At 35.0% G+C, this 21,156-nt stretch overlaps 1 long non-coding RNA gene across 1 annotated transcript in view; it reads right to left on the bottom strand.

The window, feature by feature from the left end:
* Positions 1 to 364: 364 nt before the first annotated feature.
* LOC307185944 overlaps positions 365 to 21,156 on the bottom strand; it is a 212,222-nt gene continuing 191,430 nt past the window's right edge. Inside the window, exons 3-4 of the long non-coding RNA XR_013828214.1 lie at positions 16,579 to 16,727; positions 365 to 2,186 (exon numbers count right to left, since the gene is read on the bottom strand). This is a non-coding gene — a long non-coding RNA (uncharacterized lncRNA). The remainder of the gene's footprint in view (positions 2,187 to 16,578; positions 16,728 to 21,156) is intronic.

Here is a 21,156-nt window from a genome sequence, read left to right as displayed (position 1 = left end):
ATTAATATCATGGGTTTGACTTTGAAGTTAAAGCCAGGCATAGTTTGTCAGTGGAATACAGAGCGATTAGCAAAAAGGAAAGATTGTGTAGCTAGAAAAGAATAGTACATATGTAACATGCTTTTAATATAAATATTTAGCAAACTAATAATAGCCTTTATGTTTTATTTTCAATTAATTATTTACAAAGTATTATCTTTTCATTATTATGGCTTTAGAATATTTGCATTATACATTTGTCAAATATGCCTTCAGATTTGCATTTATGCTGATATATATTCAGCTCAGCATTTATGTTTCCTTTTGGACTAATGAGATTAAACATTCCCTTGATGATTATTTAATAGATGTCTTCTCTTAGATTCTCAGATGTTTTTGACATATATGGACCAAAAGGAAGATTTTGATAATTTGGATTTGGTAATTAGTATTCTCCAACTGTTTCACATTTAAATAAGACCACTTAATTTTAGTTTCTAAAATATTCTCTGCAAAATTTTGAGCATAATATTAGGCAAAAATTCCTTCTCCTCTTGGGACTAAGATTTGGAATTTGCTATCCAGTGTATTTCTAAATTGCTGAATTCTTTTTGAAATCCTAACACTAGTCAAATGTTAAAATATTGCCCCTCAAAATCTGTACTTTATAAACAATTTGAAATATATCTAAAATTTTGAATTTTGAATTATGCCAAATTCATAAACTTATTTTTGGATCCAGTTGATTAATAATGAACTGCAAAAAAGCCTAATGTTTGGTCTTCATCAAAGACTACCCCAATTTTTTTTTTTCATTTTGTTATTAGTACCTGGACAAATGAATTGTAGCTTCAACTGGGTAATATGGCATTTTTAGTGATTAAAAATGCTTCTCTCTTATTTAACCTATCTCTGATGATATACTCTATTTCCCATACTTGGTTATTAGTAACTAAAATTTGGGGATGTGCTAAGTGTCTTGAGAACAAAGAGGAGTTAAGAGAGTTAAGGTGGGTTTAAAAAGACATAGCTGGGCCACAAATTTTAAGTAAGATTTTATAGGAGAGAAAACAAGGGAAGAAAATTTACTTTACAGAAATATGATTTCTAGATATCCACTGACTGTTTAGTTATAAAATATACAAAAACATTAGACCACACATATTTTTAATCAAGTAATTAATGATGAAATCAAAAAAAAGGGGAATCACTTAGAAGATTAGAACTAATCATACACATCAATCCAAGGAGATAACATGGTGATGGACCCCAGTACTTTTGGACGGCATCTTTAGAATCAAGTAGCTTACTAGCTTCCAAAGACTAAGTTTTTTGGATGTGGCTGTGGTTAAACTATCCTCACCCTTAGGATGAAAAGCTAAATAAAAGTTCCCTTGCCACCCCCCTGCACCTTTAACACACACATATAAAGTCATGATTCTGAAAATGCCAGAGTCTGAGAAAAAGAAAAAAAAAAAAGGTGAGTCAGAATAAAACTTACCCAGTATACACAGATAGGCTGGGTACTTTTCTATCTTGTACTTACCTTTGGATGGAGATAAAACGTGAAATTTGAAAAGGCAGAAACAACAGTAACAACAACAAAACTCTTGTGGAATTTTTAAAAAGTCACTAGCTTGACCTCACTCAGGTTTTGAATTTCCTTCACTCACTACATTTAAAATTAAATCATGAAAAATTTTAAATTTTCCAACAAAGAACACACAAATCTGAGATAGTTTAGAATGTGTATCATATTCTATCAGACAATCAAGAAACAGTTCTAATATTTCACAAACTCATCAAGAGAGTAAAAAGAGTAGAGGAAGTAGAAAAAGAGGGAATTCAAATTCTTTAATGCTAGTATAAATTTAATTCTAAAACCAGATGTAAAAATTCCCCAAATCTTAGTGATTAGAATAATAAACATTTATTATCTATTTCTGTGGGTCACGAATCTCAGAGATGCTTACCTGTAAGGTTCTGACTCAGGATCTCTCTCTAAGCTGCAATCAAGATGTCAGCAGGGGGCTGCAGTTACCTCGGGACTCACCTGGAAAACTAGCCACTTCCAAGTTCACTCCTGTGGCTCTTGGCAGGCGTTGAGTACACGCTGATCACTGGAGAAGGACATCATTGCCTGCTGCATGGTTCTCTTCATAGGGCCACTCACCTCATAGCAGTTTGCTTCTCCCAGAGACAGGTATCTGAGAGAGAAGTATGCATGACAGTAACCAAGACAGAAGTCACAATATTTTTAGAACCTGATATTGAAAGTGGCATCCCATCCCTTCTGCAATACTCTGTCCACAATCAAAGAGAAGGGTTACACAAATGTGCGACTACTAGGAGCCAGGGATTCACAGGAGACCACTTTAAAGGCTGTCTACCATACCAGGTAAGGAAATTCAGAAGATTGCAGACAAGTTCATAAACATAGATGCAAAAATCCTTAATAAAATAATAGTGATTAGACTGTATCAGTGGTTTAAAATTAAATTACATCCTAGCCAAATTGGTCTTGCCCAGGAATACAAAGGTGGTTTAAAATTAGAAAAAAAAATATTGACTACACTGTAATGTATTACATTGACAATAAAAAGGTAGGAAAAATGATTAATGAACTGGTGCAGAAAATAATCCTATGATAAAATTCAACATCCAATCATGAGAAAAGTAGCAAATTAGGACAAGGAGAGAACTTCCATAACCTTATAAACAATGTCAGCCTGACATTTATAGGAAATGTTATGTTCAATGAGGAAATATAAAAATCATTACCTATAAAATCAAGGAATAGGCAAAAATAGCCAATACCATTGATTTATATTCATACATTTTTGAATATTTATTCAGTATTTTCCTGGAGGTCTTAGCCAACCCAGTGAGACAAGAAAATTAACTGAAAAATATAAACATAGGAAAATAAGGAAAACTAATATTTCCATATTATATGATTATATATATACATGAAACTACAGAAAAACTTTATAATTAAAAGTTTAGTAAGTTTGTTGAAAATTAGGCAAATAGAAAAAGTGAATTTTCCACACCAGAAATAACAGTTAAATATATAAAAAAATAAGATAATAACTATAGAACAACAAATACCATAACTAAATAGGAATTCATTTTTAAAAGAATACACATGAACTCTATAGCAAAAACTGTAACTCTGATGAGGATTACAGAAAATTATCTGCATATATGGACAACTATTATATTAAAAAATAAAGCAATAAGAAAACGCAAATGTTAAGAAAAATTACATCATTTAATATGAAAACATTTAACTTTCTATCTCCATTTATCTATTATTTCATAACATTAATATTAAGCAGTCTTGCTTAGTAAAATAAATTTTTCAAGTAAATAAAAATTTTAAAAACCTAGTCATTTGAAGACATAAATTGGAGATCTTTTAATGAAAAACAAGAACTGTTTTGAATGAATGTCTATTTAAAATATAATAATCACAAAACATATTTTTTTAAAACTCTGTTGTTTAGAAATTTTTGAAGGATGAAATCTTGTACTACAGACATAACTGGAGGAAATCATGGCAACTGAGTAATGAACAGTCTAAATTAAAATAATACAGATTCATTTTACTCTTAGGAGTCAATCGCAATCAAAATTCCTTTTTTTGTACAACAACTACAAAAATAAAAAAGAAAATCCGGAATTACATTTGCATATTCCATTCAATTGAAGAAGTTAATCACCTATTCTGAATTAGGGTCCATATTTTGTATCCTCTCCTTTTCATTTTGTCCTTGCTATATAATCTATAATAAATTGTCATAGACAAAAAAGAGACAGCATTTTGTGAACTGAAATGGAAGAGATTTACACTGTTATTTGTTCAGAAGTGTGTGAACAAAAATGATTTAGCTCTAAGGATTTGTGCATAGATGTGTAACACATTGACCACATTTTAAAGGTGACAATTCAAGTCACCAAAAAAGTGCATTTTTGGATTTATAATTTCATTATGTAGAAAGCTAATTGATGAAACTAAGGAAGGTGAAATTTTTGAATTGATGTCTTTTAAATTTTTATTTCTCCTTTTCTCTTTTTTCTTTGTAAGGTTTTTTTTTTTCCTTAACTATACTGAAAGACAACAGTATTGTTTAAGCACAGATCTTAATGGGTGTTAATGAAGCAGGAACAAAGATCTTCTGATAGATTCAGACATCTCTATAGAGGATTTTCTTGCAGGGGATTAGTGCCAGTTATGCTTTCTTCACATTGATAATAAATAAAGATTATATGTTACTTCTCTTTGATTTTCCTTGCCATATTATGATAATTGTTATGACGCTAATTAGCAAATTGTGTGTTTGTTCATCAGTTTAATTTATTTTGATTTTTTTTTAAGTACAGGAACAAATTAGCATGGCATATGACACAAAATCACCATAATAGCATAACAAGCAAAATAAAATGAATGAATGGTTGAAGTTACTTGGAAGACAATTCTATTTCATTTTTCAAGATGCATGATGATGATTTATCTACTCTTGGTGGAAATTTTAAGTAAAATAGGCAATACTGTAGACCCTCCTGAAGTTTGAAATTATACTTAACGTTACTATGACAAAGGTGAATTATTTTTAATTGTATGAGGGTTTCCTGCATTGCTGTCATTGAAAATGTATACCACAAGAGGTTTGTCTGTGCAAACATTCTAGAAACTCTTTGCATGCAGAATGTGTCTGCACAAATTATTTATTTAAGGTAGATAAATCAAGCATTATGTTAGTGTTTTATGTACAAGACTAAAACAATTAAAAATCCTGTAAAATAAAATTTGTTATTTTACTAAAACTAAATTTTAAGAATAATGAAGTCAGATTTGTAACCTCTTCATACATGACGATACCTGGCATGCAGGAAGCATGCAATTATTAAAAAATTAATAAATACCTAAATGGATGAATGGCATCCTAGTAACTATAAATGGTTCTTTCTGTTTTTGTTAATTTGCTGTTGCATTAGCAGACCTAAGTTTCATAATGTACATAGTGTGACATCTTCGATTTGCTTTGGGTAGAATGTACTGAAAGGGAAGTGTAATCTCTGGGTGACCAGTCACACATTATAATGGAATAGCATAAAATGATGCACAGAAATAAAACAAGAGTATTGGCAGCCTGTCTGGCATATCATGTGCCAATTCTTTTCCCTTCGGGAAGTCTCTTTTTAGTGAATGTTCAGTCCATTGGTATTGTAATTTGATTTGTGACTGATGAAGGCAGCTCATGTGTGGGTGCCAACACAATCACCTGGAAAGGAAGGAGATCTGTTGTCATATAGACCCATAACAAAACCTGATGTTTACACAAAGACCCTTGGCACAGGGCACGGATCCTTGAAGCCAAGCAACCTCTGCAATAAAATGGCTTAAGAGAGGAAGAGAGATTGGGATGCTTTGTATTCTGTTTCCTTTGATCAAGCTCGTGTTTCAAAGGTAATTGATACCCCCAGAGGCATGAACGGCCTGCCACCTCAGACTGAATTTAGATTTTTGTTGCTGATGTCATTTTTTCTGAGAATTTATTCATTAAAATAGTTTGTTTGTTTTTTTTTCCTTTTACATAGTAAGAGAGTCCAGACCTGGCCCTCTAAACCCTCATGTTTGGCTCTCCTCCGTAAAAAAGAAGACCCAAACATGACTTAAGACTTACATAAAGCCTGAATTGTCTTTTTTTAGAAAGGGATTAATGAATGTTAAGAGTTGTCTAAATCCTTTTGCTGGGAAAGTTAAAATTTTAGAGTTAGGCTATTCCAAAAGGAATTTCCATAAGTTTCTCAAGACAGTTTTATTAACTTCTATACTGAATTGAAGAGTGTCCCTGCAAACTACGTTCATTTGGAACTTGTGAGTGTGACCTTATTTGGAAATGGGGTCTTGCCAAATGTAATCAAGTTAAGATCAGGATAACCCATAAATCCAGTATAAGTCATGTCCCTATAAGAGGAGGGAAATTTGGGCACAGAGACACAAACACACAAGGAAAAAGGTCATGTAAAATTGAGACAAAGAAACAATGAAATATCAGAAAGAGAAGTTTAGGAAACAATCCCATTTACCATCACATCAAAAAGAATAAAATATCGGGCTTCCCTGGTGGCGCAGTGGTTGAGAGTCCGCCTGCCAATGCAGGGGGCACAGGTTCATGCCCCGGTCTGGGAAGATCCCACATGCTGCGGAGTGGCTAGGCCCGTGAGCCATCGCCACTGAGCCTGCGCATCTGGAGCGTGTGCTCCACAACGGGAGAGGCCACAGCAGTGAGAGGCCCGCGTACCACAAAAAAAAAAAAAAAAAAAAAAAAAGAATAAAATATCTAGGAATAAATCTACCTAAGGAGGCAAATGACCTGTGCTCCACAAACTATAAGATGCTGATGAAAGAAATTGAAGATGATACAAACAGATGGAAAGATATACTGTGTTCTTGGACTGGAAGAATCAATACTGTTAAAATGACCATACTACCTAAGGCAATCTACAGATTCAATGAAATGTCATTTTTCACAGAACTGGAACAAAATTTTTAAAATTTGTATGGAAACACAAAAGATCCTGAATAGCCAAAATGATCTTGAGGAAGAAGAACTGAGCTGAATGAACAAATCACCCTCCCTGACTTTAGACTATACTACAAAGCTACAGTAAACAGAATAGTACTGGCACAAAAACAGACACACAGACAAATGGAACAGGATAGAAAGCCCAGAAACAAAGCCACACAGCTATGGTCAATTAATCTACAACAAAGGAGGCCAGAATATACAATGGAGAAAGGGCAGGCTCTTCAATAAGTGGTGCTAAGAAAACCAGACAGCTATATGTAAAGAATGAAATTAGAACATTCTCTAACACCATATACGAAAATAAACTCAAAATGGATTAAGGACTTAAATGTAAGGCCAGATACTATACAACTTCTAGAGGAAAACAGAGGCAGGACACTCTTTAACATAAATCACAGCAATATTTTTTGGCTCCATCTCCTAGAGTGTTGGAAACAAAAACAAAAATAAACAAATAGGACCTAATTAAACTTACAGTCTTTTGCACAGCAAAGGAAATCATAAACAAAATGAAAAGACAACCTACGGACTGGGAGAATATATTTGCAAACAATGCTGCCAACAAGTGATTAATTTCCAAAATATACAAATAACTCATACAGCTCAACATCAAAAAAAACCAAACCACCCAATCAAAAAATGGGCAGAAGACCTAAGTAAACATTTCTCCAAAGAGATACAGATGACCAACAGGCACATGAAAAGATGCTCAACTTTGATAATTATTAGAGAAATGAAAATCAAAACCACAATGAGGTATGACCTCATACCAGGCAGAATGGCCATCATTAAAAAGTCTACAAATAATAAACGCTGGGGAGGGTGTGCGGAAAAGGGAACCCTCCTACACTGATCATGGGAATGTAAACTGGTGCAGCCACTATGGAAAACAGTATGGAGGTTCCTTAAAAATCTAAAAATATGGTTACCATATGATCCAGCAATCACACTCCTGGGCATATATCTGGAGAAAAACATAATTTGAAAAGATACATGCACCCCAATGTTCACAGCAGCACTATTTACAGTAGCCAAGAAATGGAAGCAACCTAAATGTCCATAAACAGAGGAATGGATAAAGAAGATATGCTATTTATATATATATACACACATATGTATATATGCAAAGGAATATTACTCAGCCATAAGAAAGAATGCTACTTATAGTAACATGGATGGGGACCTAGAAATTATCATACTGATGTATGCCAGACAGAGAAAGACAAATATATGATATCACTTATATGTGGAATCTAAGAAAAGTGATACAAATGAACTTATTTACAAAACTGAAACAGACTCACAGACATAGAAAACAAACTTACCAAATTTACCAAAGGGGAAAGGGGGGAAAGGAATAAATTGGGAGTTTGGGATTAACATATACACACTACTTTAAGTAAAATAGATAAACAACAAGGACCTACTGTATACCACAGGGAATTATATTTACTATCTTGAAATAACCTATAATGGAAAATAACCTGAAAAAGAATATATATATATATATATATATATATATATATATATATATATATATGTATAACTGAATCACTGTGCTGCACACTTGGAATATTGTAAATTAACTATACTTTAATAAAAAAAGTTTAAAAAATGGAAACAAAGATTGGAATGCCAATGATTGCTGATAATTAACAGAAGCTGGGAGAAATAAAATTAGAATTCACGCCTCCCTCACCACCCCAAGCCTCAGAGCGAACATGGTCTTGCTGACAACTTGATTTGAACTTCTACATTCCACAACTGTGAGACAAAGATTCTGTTTTTCTAACCCACCAAATTTGTCTTAGGAAACAAATTTAGACTTTAGTGCTGGGAAGTTGAGCGCTACTGTGCCAAATACTCAAATGTGGAAGTGTGTTTATTAAACGCGTGGAGATATTTTTCATTCGCAAAGAAAATATGTTCTCTTAAAGGTAATAGATAGAGGATGGAAGTGTTAGGAAGTACATTAAAATCTAGACCGCCTTGAAGGGACTGTTGGTAGAAACAGAGACATTAAAGGTAATTCTGGTGAGGACTCAAAGAAATAAAGAGAACTATACAAAAGTTTCTACCACCTTAGAGGATATTAATTTGCTGTTAATGTGATAATATTATCATAAAGAGAATGTTGCTAGAAACATGAACATTAATGGCTCTTTTGGTGAGGTCTCAGATGGAAAAGAGAAACATGCTATTGGAAACCGGAGGAAAATCCATCCTTGTCATAAAGTTACAGTTCTGAACATGTTAGTTTCCTGCAAAAAGATCTTGATAGGATTTCCCACTAAAAAGGGAAGAAAGTTCAAACAACAGCCTCCCAGCCTCCAAACCTCCTTAAAATTACCTCCTCCTATGCCCCTTAATACATCTTATTAAATGGAAATACTGCCTCATTCTCTTTGGTCATTCTTTTCCTTCCAGTTTGATATACCCATATTCACAGCTAGCTGAAATGATACTTTTCCTCTTTCCCTAATGAAATTGTTCTTCATCCCCCAATTAGATGTCTCTCCTGTTAGAATTCCCACTGCATTTGTTTTATTGATATTTATACTTTTCTCTTGCATTTCATTATTATATTCTACTCTTATTCTTTGTGTAATACATTATCTCTTTTATTATAGTAAGATTTTTGAAGATAGGGCTGGTACCTGACTAATCCTCATCTGTTCCCAAAGTATCTAATGAGGTGCCAAATAAATACCTTTTCTGTGAATCAATGTATGAGGGAAAACTGTGATACAGCATTATTTGAAGATCTGATTCTATATTATTTTATTTATAGACTTACTCTAAATCACCCTATTTTGCCCAGAACTTAAATCATTCTTCGTGAGGCTTTTTTCTTGCTGTAGCTATGTTATTCATTAGACACACACACACACACACATTCTTTGTGTTCTTAAAAAATATTGCATTAAATATAGGAATCCTTAAAGAAGAAAGACTCTGGTTAGAATAAAATGAGGGGGTATTCAAGAACAGGACTGCTAAAGTCAACAACCTTGTTTTTCATCTTGACTACTTCATTTATCTACTGGCTGGTCAAGGGAATTTTCCTTAAATTCTTCATTTCAGACTTTTAATCTGTAAAATGGATAATAAAAATATCTACCTCATAGGGGTTCTGTTAGAACTAAGAGCTCAACATAGATGAGACATATTATTGATACTTGAATTAATTTTGGGTTTTTGTATCATTCATCAATAGTAAGTGGCAACCATATATATATATATATATATATATATATATATAAAATGTTATACATAATTCTAAATTTGTATACACATCATTAATATCACTGTAATAATTTTCACTTTTCAAACAGCTCAAGCTAGATTTTCATTTGTATTTGCTCCTGTGCTCTATGACAACAGCTGTTAACATACTCCAGGAGTATAATGGCAGCAAATACCATATATGGTTCCTATGTGCTGTCAATGACAGCACTTCTAAATACATTAATATGTATAGAGGCTACAGTTAACTACTGAACAATTTAAGTATAACACAAATTGTAGTAAGTTAGCATTACTATTTATATTGAGTAAAGCAATTTACACGAGAATGCAAGAAATATTTAAGGATTGAAAAATGATCACAATCTATTTTCAACAGAAAAACACTACAATTTTTCATAGTATTTTTTTGTCTTTTTCTTTGAAAGTAAACCAATATGAGATGCTTCTTGGGCTTCATTTTCTCACAAATTGAAGAAAAAATACTTAAATTCATATTTAACACATTATAGTTATCTTACTTTAGTTCATAAATATAAATCATTAATAAATAAAACATCATAGGCCACAGCAACAAAAACACAGTACATGATTAAAGTCTGGAAAATTATTCCATTTTCATGCTATACTTAGGCATTTAATAATTCTTTTCTACAGTGAATAACACAAACTTTCTATTTCAAATATGCATCCCTTGAGGATTAGGATTTTGACAGCTGAGTTATTTTCTGGTTTGTGAAGCCATTGCCTCTGTTAGAACTTACAAGCTATAAAACATCATAAGTCCACTGGTTGGTATAAGCTTATTAATATAAGATTTAAATATTTTAGTACTAGCTTAATATGTACTAGTTCTCTACCACATCAAAGTAAAAGAACCTTTTCTAAACATTGTGTAAATACATGAACATTTTGTAAGCTATTCTTACCAAGCAGTAGAATTGAAAGTACAAATTTTGAAAAGTATTACTTTTGAGTCAGCCAGGCAACATATGCTGCTATTAAAATGCCTCAGGGTCTTCAGTGAGGGAATATCTAGTTAAATGCAAAGGGCATGACAGTAAATAGCATGGTGAAATAGTGTAGGCCAGGCACCCTGAAGCTAGGTAGTAGGCCAGAATTGAAGGAGTGGCAGCCTTTGTATTTCAAGGCCTAAATGAACAACCTCCAAGGATCGCAGGAGTGTATTGTAAACTGAGGTCAAATATAAATGTAGTAACCTTCTTGAAGCCTGTAGTCTTATGAGTCAAGAGACCTCGTGTCAAAAATAAATGTCTTCTGTTACAGATATTATATACTTTTTAAAGCCAGTAGACTCAAAATCAACCTGTTTACCTCAGTCATTACTGGCTAGCTACTTAAATGGTTCTCAATTGTCTTTATCAACCTAAAGGTCTGTCCTGGAGATTAGGCATTTGGGCTTGCAGAATTCTCACTCATCACTTTCACTTGGATTTTATACTATAGTGATCCAGATAAAACTGAAGAAATTGCAATTTAAAAACAACTGTAAAATAACTTGTATATATGTGTGTAAACATACAAGCTACAGAAAGAATCCCCAAGACATCACTTGATAAAAATATCTGCAATTAAATAATATGAAGGAATCTATAGCAGTTTATCAATATGTTTCAATTTGTTTGATATTGAAAATATATAGAATAAGCTTACTTAAGGAATCGTGATGACTATACTCATTAACTTGTAGATACGAATCTGAATGAAATGAAAACAGTTGAGGACATATGCATTTGTCTCATAATTTTATTTCCTATAAATAATATTTTAGCATTTATTCACACATGGGGAGGGTGGAGAGACAGAGAGAGAGAGAGACAGAGAGAAGCTGTGTAGGAGAGAGAAGAAAGCTGTGTAGGGGAAGAAAAAATATCCTGACTCGAAGCAGGAGAATTATGACTCTTACGATATCACAATGAAAGTAAGAGAAGTGCTAAGAGGTCAGTTATTATAGGTTATAGAAGCTATACCTTCCATAGGTTTGTGTTTCTTTATTAAGGACATAGAGTTTCATATCAGGAACTCTAACTTAGAAAGTTTCAGAGTTTGACAGACTTTGGTTAAATCTTACTCCCTTTACTTACAGCTTTGTTTGCTTGGCCAAATTTATTAAACAACTTGAGATTTGGTTTGTTCAGCTGTACTGTAAAACTCAAATAATTTTATCTACCTCAGTTAATTATTATAAAAATTAAATGAAATAACATCAGCTGCTCTGGTGACTTTAACATAGTGCTTGGTATATAATAAATGCTGGGGCTCTTTCTTTTTCTCTTAACTAATGACAATTAGGACCATACACAGAATTCAAGATTCACTTTCACAAGTCCATGGCTGGGACTATCTTTGTGTTGATTTGTATAATAATCCTACTGTCAATGTGACCGACCTGTGACTTATCCTTTTGGGACGCTTCTTCATAGTGATTTAGTTAATATTTCTAGTCATCAATCTCTTTCACATGAATAGCAACAGTAAGCTAGTGTTCTCATCATGGAATGTTGCTATTTAAATATATGGCTAATTATGTATAATCTCATTTGTTGGGTTAATATTATCCTGATAATGTAGAGAAGTCTTTTGGATTTTGAATTTTTTGTCTTTTTCTCGATTTGTTACTATGCTTAAAGGTGATATGTGGGCCATGTATATCATTGTGGTAAATACATAAAAAGTGTGTCCTAAGTTTTTGCAGTGGATGAAGCTTGAGCCATAGTGCTCTAGACTTTCTTCCCAATTGACCTGAGTGTGTTCTTTTTACATGAAATTTCGAACTTCACCATCATCTAGCTCATGGATTTTATCTTGTGTGTATAATTCCCATGAGACTTTGCTAATGTCTTGCTGAAATTCTGAACTACTCTGTGTATGGGGTCCACTTGATCTGTCATTCTAATGTCTGAATCAACATAGGAATTGATGTCAGTCTAGCATTCTAATACCTAACCAAGTCTACTTCCCTTTCCAAATATTTACAGGCTCTTCTTTAAATAATCCATTTGAAGATTTGGTCTGGTTCCAGGTTCACTGGTCTGTAAATTCTTCTATTATTTTTGCCCTTTCAAAAACTGAAATATCATTCTCCCATATCTTTTCTTTCACACTTTCCAGCTAGCCATGATTACTCAAAAATTACTACCAATGCCTTTATAGTCTCACTACAAATCTTTGTGGTGACCTGGTAGGATTGTTTCTGTGGTTGGAGATGGAATTCACTGAAGAACACGTGAGTTTCTTTTACTATTTCCTCAATCATCTTTAGTTTCTGTTCATATCATACATCTACCCTCCTTTTTCTAGGCTGAAGGGGTCTGCTCCTTGGCAGAGGCAAGGGAAGCAAAATTCAGGACTTACAACTCCCTCTGTCTGCTAAATTTAGTCCAAGCTGTGAGTATATCCTTTCTTTGTTCTTCTTAGTCTAGTGTATCTAGCAACATCTCATCCTCTTTCCCTTTTCTACCTTATTTTTCATAAGGCAAGTCATTCTGGGTAGGTATACTTGTCCCTGGCTATACATCATACTTCCTTTCACAAAGGAGTCAATCTTTAAGTATAACCAAAGATGTCTGGCATCTAATTTTAACTGTAATGTATACTCCAATGCTTGTTCTCTGATAATTATTAGAGATGCTGGCTATATTCCGTGTCAAAGAAAATACTATTTGTGGGCTTCCCTGGTGGCACAGTGGTTGAGAGTCCGCCTGCCGATGCAGGGGACACAGGTTCGTGCCATGGTCCAGGAAGATCCCACATGCCGCGGAGCGGCTGGGCCAGTGAGCCATGGCCGCTAAGCCTGCGCATCCGGAGCCTGTGCTCCGCAACGGGAGAGGCCACAACAGTGAGAGGCCCGTGTACCGAAAACAAAAAAAGAAAATACTATTTGGACTTCCTTAAATATGGTTTGAATGGGTAACTTTGAAAGGAATTGTGCATTTCAACTTTAGTATTTAGAGTTTCCTCAGCATAATTATATGACAGTATGTCCAAAATTATTTTAAGAATTCTGAAAGTAAAAATTAATAACCCCTGTCTTAGGTAGTTTTTCCTGGGGAACAGACTCTGAGATGGAGATTTGCATGCCTGTTGTTTATTAGGGCGTATTCTCAGCATCAACTCCTATTATAAAGTGAAGCACGAGAGACTTGGGATGACGGCGGTGGTAATGCTATACAGGAAGCTCTGAATCTGAGATGCCCTTATTTTAGGGAAAGTGATTGAGATTTCATTCCTTTGTGTTTATCGGACACAGGTGAAGACTGACCCTGGGAAGAGGAGAAAACCTCAGGTGAGGCAGTTCGCTTTGGTTGAGGGCAGTTTTTGGAAAATGAATGCTTCAGTCCTAAGGGTTATCTGGAAGGAACACCATAGCATCTACCATAATTCACCCTTTGCACTACAAAGACCCATTTGCTTCACATAATCAACTGATTCCATCTTTGAAGTGATCCTCTGAAATTCTGATTAGTTCCAATTCCTGGGCAAAATTACAGGAGAAAGGTTAATGGGACAAAATATAAACCACCCACCATAGTTTGTCTTAGGACAACAACTGATACTCATCTTTTCTCTACTTTACTACTCATTCTAGAGTCTCCTCATCTTTTTAATTTATTTATTATTATTATTATTTTTGCGGTACGTGGGCCTCTCACTGTTGTGGCCTCTCCCGTTGCGGAGCACAGGCTCCGGATGCGCAGGCTCAGCGGCCATGGCTCATGGGCCCAGCCTCTCCGCGGCATGTGGCATCTTCCCAGACCAGGGCACGAACGCGTGTCCCCTGCATCGGCAGGCGGACTCTCAACCACTGCGCCACCAGGGAAGCTCTAGAGTCTCCTCATCTTTGTTTAGAAACTCTGATGGTCTTAGGTGTCTTACTTGGTGGGGTGACCCAGACCCTCATCCCTAAAAGTTCTGCACCCTCACTTATGCATTTCTCATGCTGTACCTGCTATATTTGTCAATTTATGATAAAATCTGAGCAGGAGAATACCCATAGAAGCTCCTATGGATCAGTAACATGGCAAACATATTCTTTCTTGGCCCGGTAATATAATAGCAACCTATCTTCTCCTGACGATTCTGGTCACAGAGTATCAATTTCAACTCAGACCCTGTACCCAATAGCCCTTCAAATGTCATGGTATTCACTGCTCCCTTTTTATCCATGCACACTTTGTATGAATAAATGACCATAGGTCCCAATGGGGAAGGAATGTAAGATTATTACCTTGTACATTTGTTGCAGTCTTGCAGGGTCCTTGTTTTTGGGGAATCTTGTCTCTCAGTCAAGAGAGTCAAAGCCTGATTGGCTAGAGTCTTCAAATTTTTGAGGATCAACTGCTCTAAGCTCCTGATATTCAACCTTGATTTCTTATACATTAACATCTTTGTTGCCCTTCTATTTTGTTCCTAGGGTTGTTCTGTTCTAGAAATCATTTTCATTATGCTGTGTATCTCAGACTACCCTGGATGGCATCCGACACGGCCACTCATCTGATAATTATGCTGAGTTATTGTGCCTCTACTTGGCCTCTGTTATTAGGGGACTCAGTTCTGTAATAGCATCATCTACGTTCATCCCTAGCCTACAGAGGACAGCCTCTATTGAGATTATCAGTACAGCTAGTATTCTCCCTAGAGCATTCCTTATCACTGTAATAAATGGAGTGTCCTCTGGATTCTCTCATTGATGTTAGTTTGTGGATCTTCTAGCTTTATGCTGTACATCTATACTGGCATGTCAGCTTCTCTGAGCCCATGATCTCTTCTTCTATTCTCTACCATGGCAGTCCTGGCATTTCTGCTTTACATAGGTCATCAATCACTGCTGCTTCCAAAAGCCATCCTAGCTTCGTATTAGCACTGTGTCCTGGGGCCTTATCAGTGTGTTAAATTCTATATTGTGGTAGAGTGCCCCCATATTGATAAATTGTCACTTATCCAACTTTATATACCACCCTCCTGATCCAGCACCCTCAGGGTCCTTTCTCAAGCATGTTTTCTCTACTCAGCTGGTACATGTACTACAGCTCTTCTGGGTTATAATCACTTCTCTCTTAGGAGACCTGACATTTTCCTGACCTAATTATATTGCCACTTAGTTCTAGTTATTGGTCAAGTGGCCGGGATGAAAGATGAGGACAGAGCCTGAAGGTGAGCAGCACATTGTCAGTTAAGGCAGGGGCCTCTGAATCATCTTCATGGAAGGAGGGGATATTAACTTAACTGAGAGAAGTGGGTCACTTCTGTAAGCCCAGAGGGTTCAGAGGGACCTAGGGTTTCAAAAATTTTGATTATGATAATCCTAATGCTCCTATTCCAAATTTCCGAGTCTAATTCTTAACCAGGACCCTGATTTCAATCTATTAGCAATACTACCCTTATAAGAAAATTTTAGGTAAGATCTTAAATTTTCTGTTGTTTGGTTGCAGGAGACAGTAGTTTCTTTAATAAGCTCCCAAGGGAACTATGTCACCCTCACATTTTACCTTAAGTTGATGAGTTATCACCTTTTATTGTCTATACACACACACACACACACCCCTACAAAATAATCATCAATTTCCATAGTTCTTATAAGTACCTTTTCTTCCCCAAACTTCACAAACACCTGAGATAGTCTATCTGCCAGTGCATTCCTTTACATTGGTATAACAATCCCAGTTTATCACCAGTGACAGCTTCAACAATTTCACCAAGCCTACATGCTAAAGGCTATCAGTATTCCTCTTACCAGTGAGCTGAATGCCTGGAAATCCAGCTTCCAAAAGCCGGTTTAGAATCTGCTTCCTATGACTCCTGGCACCAAATGTTGTAGGTCAGATTTCCCAGAAATCGGAATCTGCAAATAGGTGGATTATTCCAGTGTGCTCTTAGAAACACCTGTGAGGGAGAGAGGGAGGCAAGATTGAAATAAGACAAAATTTGAACTTTGATACAAAGACAACAGAGAATTCAGCCAATCCCACGGGGAGCACTGAAGTTGGGATCATTCTTCAGTGATGTTCTGCCCTCAAGACGGCATATTCTTGGAAGAGGCAGCTCTCCTGGCCAAGGAAATTCTTAGCTGTGAACTGATAGCCTGCAGCTTTCCCAGCAGCTGAGCGAATGAATGTCTCAATCTGTAAGGGATTATCTGGTCAGTGCAGTACAGCATCCACTCTCTGATCTCATGATGCTTACAACACAACAGAATAAAATTTGTTTCCATGGGGTAAAAATATAGCATAATAGGGCAACAGAGTGAAATGTAATATTTTTAGCCTGTATGGTAATGATATAGTGAATGAACAATTATAAATCTCAAATAATGTATCTATAAAAATTTTAATGTTGATAAAAAGTTTTCTCTTTCCATTTATCTGGTTTTTAAAGAATATTGAAGTAATATCAATTATCATGCTTCCAGCTTCAAGTAAGAGACTACCCAGAAAGTAACTCATATGATGTAGACTTCACTTAACAGTGATGTGTGAGACAAGCATTTTAGAGGATTAGTTCAGAAACTCAACATATCAACAGGAGGCTAGTCTTCTACATTTTCACCATTCTTGGTAGCACTCCAAGCATTGCATCCTGACAAAAGTGGATGGAGGAAAATGCTTGCCTTTCTTTTCTCCATTTATGTTAGAGATTTAAAAATTTTCCTAAGTCCTTTATGCTCCTTGTCCAAATATTTTCCACTTGATTACTCCTAGAATTTCAAGGAGGAATGAAATTAATACAGTTGGCTTAAACCAATTAATTAAGCGCCTGGGACAGGGCATATTTTTTCCCACCCCAACTAAATCAGCATCTATAAGGAAGGAAAAGGGGAAATAGATGTTGAATAGGCAACTGATTTTTTTTTTTTTTGGCCACAGTTACTGTAGGGGAATCAAGCTGATGTCTAAATCAGAATGTAGACGATGAGACGTTCATATTTAAGGAATGATGAAAGAGTAGGTGGGATTGTATTAAACAAAATTTTATTAACTTGAGCAGGAACAATTTTTTTAAATGCTGTAGAAAACATTGCTTCAGGAGAATATGAGTAAACCTAATGTCTTGGTGATTATTATATGGCATATTATTTTGCATTAATATACTCCTAGTTTGTCATCATTTCAACGTATGACAAATCAGTATGTCAGCTGAAAATGATGACAAGTAAATGTTCACTTCAACACTGTTTTTCTCCATAAGTATCAACATATTCTGTTATTTCAGGAAGATGATGGAGTATATAGTTCATTACTGAGACCACTGTTCTTGTTTTTCTCTGTCCTACAGTACACACACACACTGTACCACTGTCCTTTGATAGGCACAGTCTTCAGCTGGGGCCTGTATGTTTTAAAAGAATTATTTTCAAATGTATTTATGAATGAATGAATCCAATGTCTGTTTAACTTTTCTCTCACCCTCTTCTTATGGCTCTCTGACACAACTGGAGTTTGACTTTCTGCCAGACAGAGTACATACGACTGGAGCGTTTTGGCTTCTGTTGTCCAAGATCTCTCTGCTCTTTTAACATTGTTCCTCATTCTTACTTCTTTGGCTTCAGTTCTCTGCTTTGGTAACTAAAGCAACACTCACTTGAGTGTGACTGAAGGTTTCTCATCTACCGTTCCTTTGAGATTCAAGTTCAACATCTTTTACTCTAAGATTTTAAAGTCCCCCCCCCTTACATTTAATCTTTTTAACTAATATTCTAAATTTTTAAACATTAAACAAACCAATATTCAGAAAGATTTGCGTTTCCATAAGAAAATCTCTCCAAAGGGAAACTTCTATATATATTTAAATTTCAATCTATATTTTTTCAATAAAAAGTAATTGCTATTTTGTAATTAAATTGTTTCTCCTTCCATGGTAATATTTTAAGAAGACTCTGTACAGTGTTATATTTTTTGAAGAGGCTGGTTAATGATTATATTTTCATCTCATAGTATTAAGATATAAATATGCATATGGGTATATCACATATAATATGAATAGTGACTAATACAATTTTTTAATTTAAAATATGCCATATTTTCATTCATTCACCACTTTAGTCATCATCCATCCATGAGTTATATATTGGGAACACAAAGAAGAAATGTGACTTGCAAATGAAAATTGATGTGGAAGTTTCTGTAGTGAAGAATCATGTATCAATCTGTATTCCACTCAAATGGACTTCCTCCAATTTAAGTTTATGAAATAATCAATTATTTCCACAAAGACCAGATATAGCTGCAATAGCTGTAGCAGTGTAATCTTGCAAAGCATATGATTATTTTCATTAGAACAAGTTGATTCTGTATTGTTTATTCTAAAGATCAATTGGAATCACTGAAGATTTATAGGCAAGGGTAACACAATCAGTTAAGTTATTCCTGTGGTATTGTAGATGATGGATCAGAGGAGTGACAGGGTAAATAGAACAGTTAGGGAATAACACTAGTCCAACAATGGCCAGATAATCCACAGCTTAGGTGCCGGAGAAGTGTCTAAAACCTCCTTAAATTGTACAGTTTCAGAGAAGACTAACAAGCTGAGGGCGTTCAGCCATCATGTAGGTATACTGCAGTAATTTCAGGCACTAATAAATACAGCCTATTAGTAGTACAGGCTCTGGAGTCAGATGACTTCAGTTTGTATCCAGCTCTTCCACTTACTTAATCTATGACCTTAGAGAGGATATCAACTCTCTAAACTCTGTTTACTCATTTGTAAAATCAAAAGAATTGGAGTAGGCACTCCATTAACCAACACTCATATAGTGATGGTGAAGATTAAATTAGATTAAACCAGGAATCCTTATAATGACACTGGGCAAAAACTTCATCACTATTGTTTTAAAGATGAGTTTATTTCATGCTTTGCATTTTGTTCTATGAAGTAAAATCTTTTACTGAAACAAATGTGATCAAATATTTTCATGTCTTTTGCACTGAATCACACTTTCCTCATGCTTCTGTTCCTTCTCTTATTTTATCTACAAAAGCATATCTTTCCTTAAGTTGTAAATTAGGAATATGAAAAACTGATATAGTCTGACACATTACTATTAATTTTGGAAATATGACCGATAATCTTGAAAGGATATATAGGTGAATAATTATGACACACTTTACAATTACATTGAAACTATTCAATATTTGCTATTGCATTAGCTATTTCAACTATATTTTATAAATTTTTGCTGTTTCCTTCATTTTCAAGCATGTTTCGGTAATATTTCTCAGCATCTGATAATTTGACACATTGAAATATATTTAATTAATAATTAATATTTGTGGTTCTTTGTTTTCAAATGTAGTTTATCAAGTTCTTGAAATACTGTTTTATCTTAGTTTACAAAAGCATTGTTTTAATGATTTCTAAGACTACCATATTAGATAAAACCTTGTGATATTCTTTTCTTTTTAATCTCTAGCATTCCTATTTGATTCTTAGAATTTCCATCTGTCTGCTTATGTTACCCATTTGTTCTTGCATGCTGGCTACTTTTTCCATTAGAGCCCTCAGCCCATTAATGATAGTTGTTTCAAATTCTTAGTCTGATAATTTTACAATACCTGCCATATCTGAATTTGGTTCTAATGTTTGCACTGTCTCCTTAAACTTTGATTTTTGCCTTTTAGTGTGCTTTGTAATTTTTTGTTAAAAGCCAGAAATGATGTACTCAGTAAAGGAGCTCAGTGAATAGCCCTTTAGTAATATGGTGTTCAGGTATGGGGGGAAGGGAAGCACTATGTATTGCTATGGTTAAGTCTTAGTCTTTTAGTGAGACTCTGCCACTGGGCTGTGAACTTCACAAGGGCTCTCTGCTCCCTCACTTGCTCCTTCCTCCTCCACCCTCATCATTAGGTGGGACAGGATTGCTAGAGGAGACTGGAATTGGGTTTTTTTTTTCCTCCATGTTCAGTTAGGCTTTGATTAAACTGCAATATGTGAGGTTCTGGCAAAATAGTTCCTCCTCAAGGCAGGTCTTGTTAGAAGAACAGCATGCCTGGGTGCATTTCAAAATGGTTACTTTTCCTCACCTACTGCTGGAATCACAAGGAATTTTTCTCCAATCTTCACCAAGACAACCTGGTAGAAATCCTAGAGGTAAATCTCACAAAAGTTTGGAGACCCCCCAAGAACTCATTCCCCCTGAAGTTTTTTTTAAAATAAATAAATAAATTAATTCATTCATTCATTTATTGGCTGTGTTGGGTCTTCGCTGATGAGCGCGGACTTGCTCTAGCTGTGTCGAGCAGGGGTTACTCTTCATTGCGGTGTGTGGGCTTCTTGTTGCGGTGACTTCTCTTGTTGCAGAGCATGGGCTCTAGGTGCG

Source organism: Stenella coeruleoalba, assembly GCF_951394435.1.
Source record: "Stenella coeruleoalba genome assembly, chromosome: 4".
In the NCBI taxonomy this organism is placed as follows: Eukaryota; Metazoa; Chordata; class Mammalia; order Artiodactyla; family Delphinidae; genus Stenella; species Stenella coeruleoalba.
Note: the sequence above shows the minus strand (reverse complement) of the source record. Positions and strands in the feature narration are given on the sequence as shown.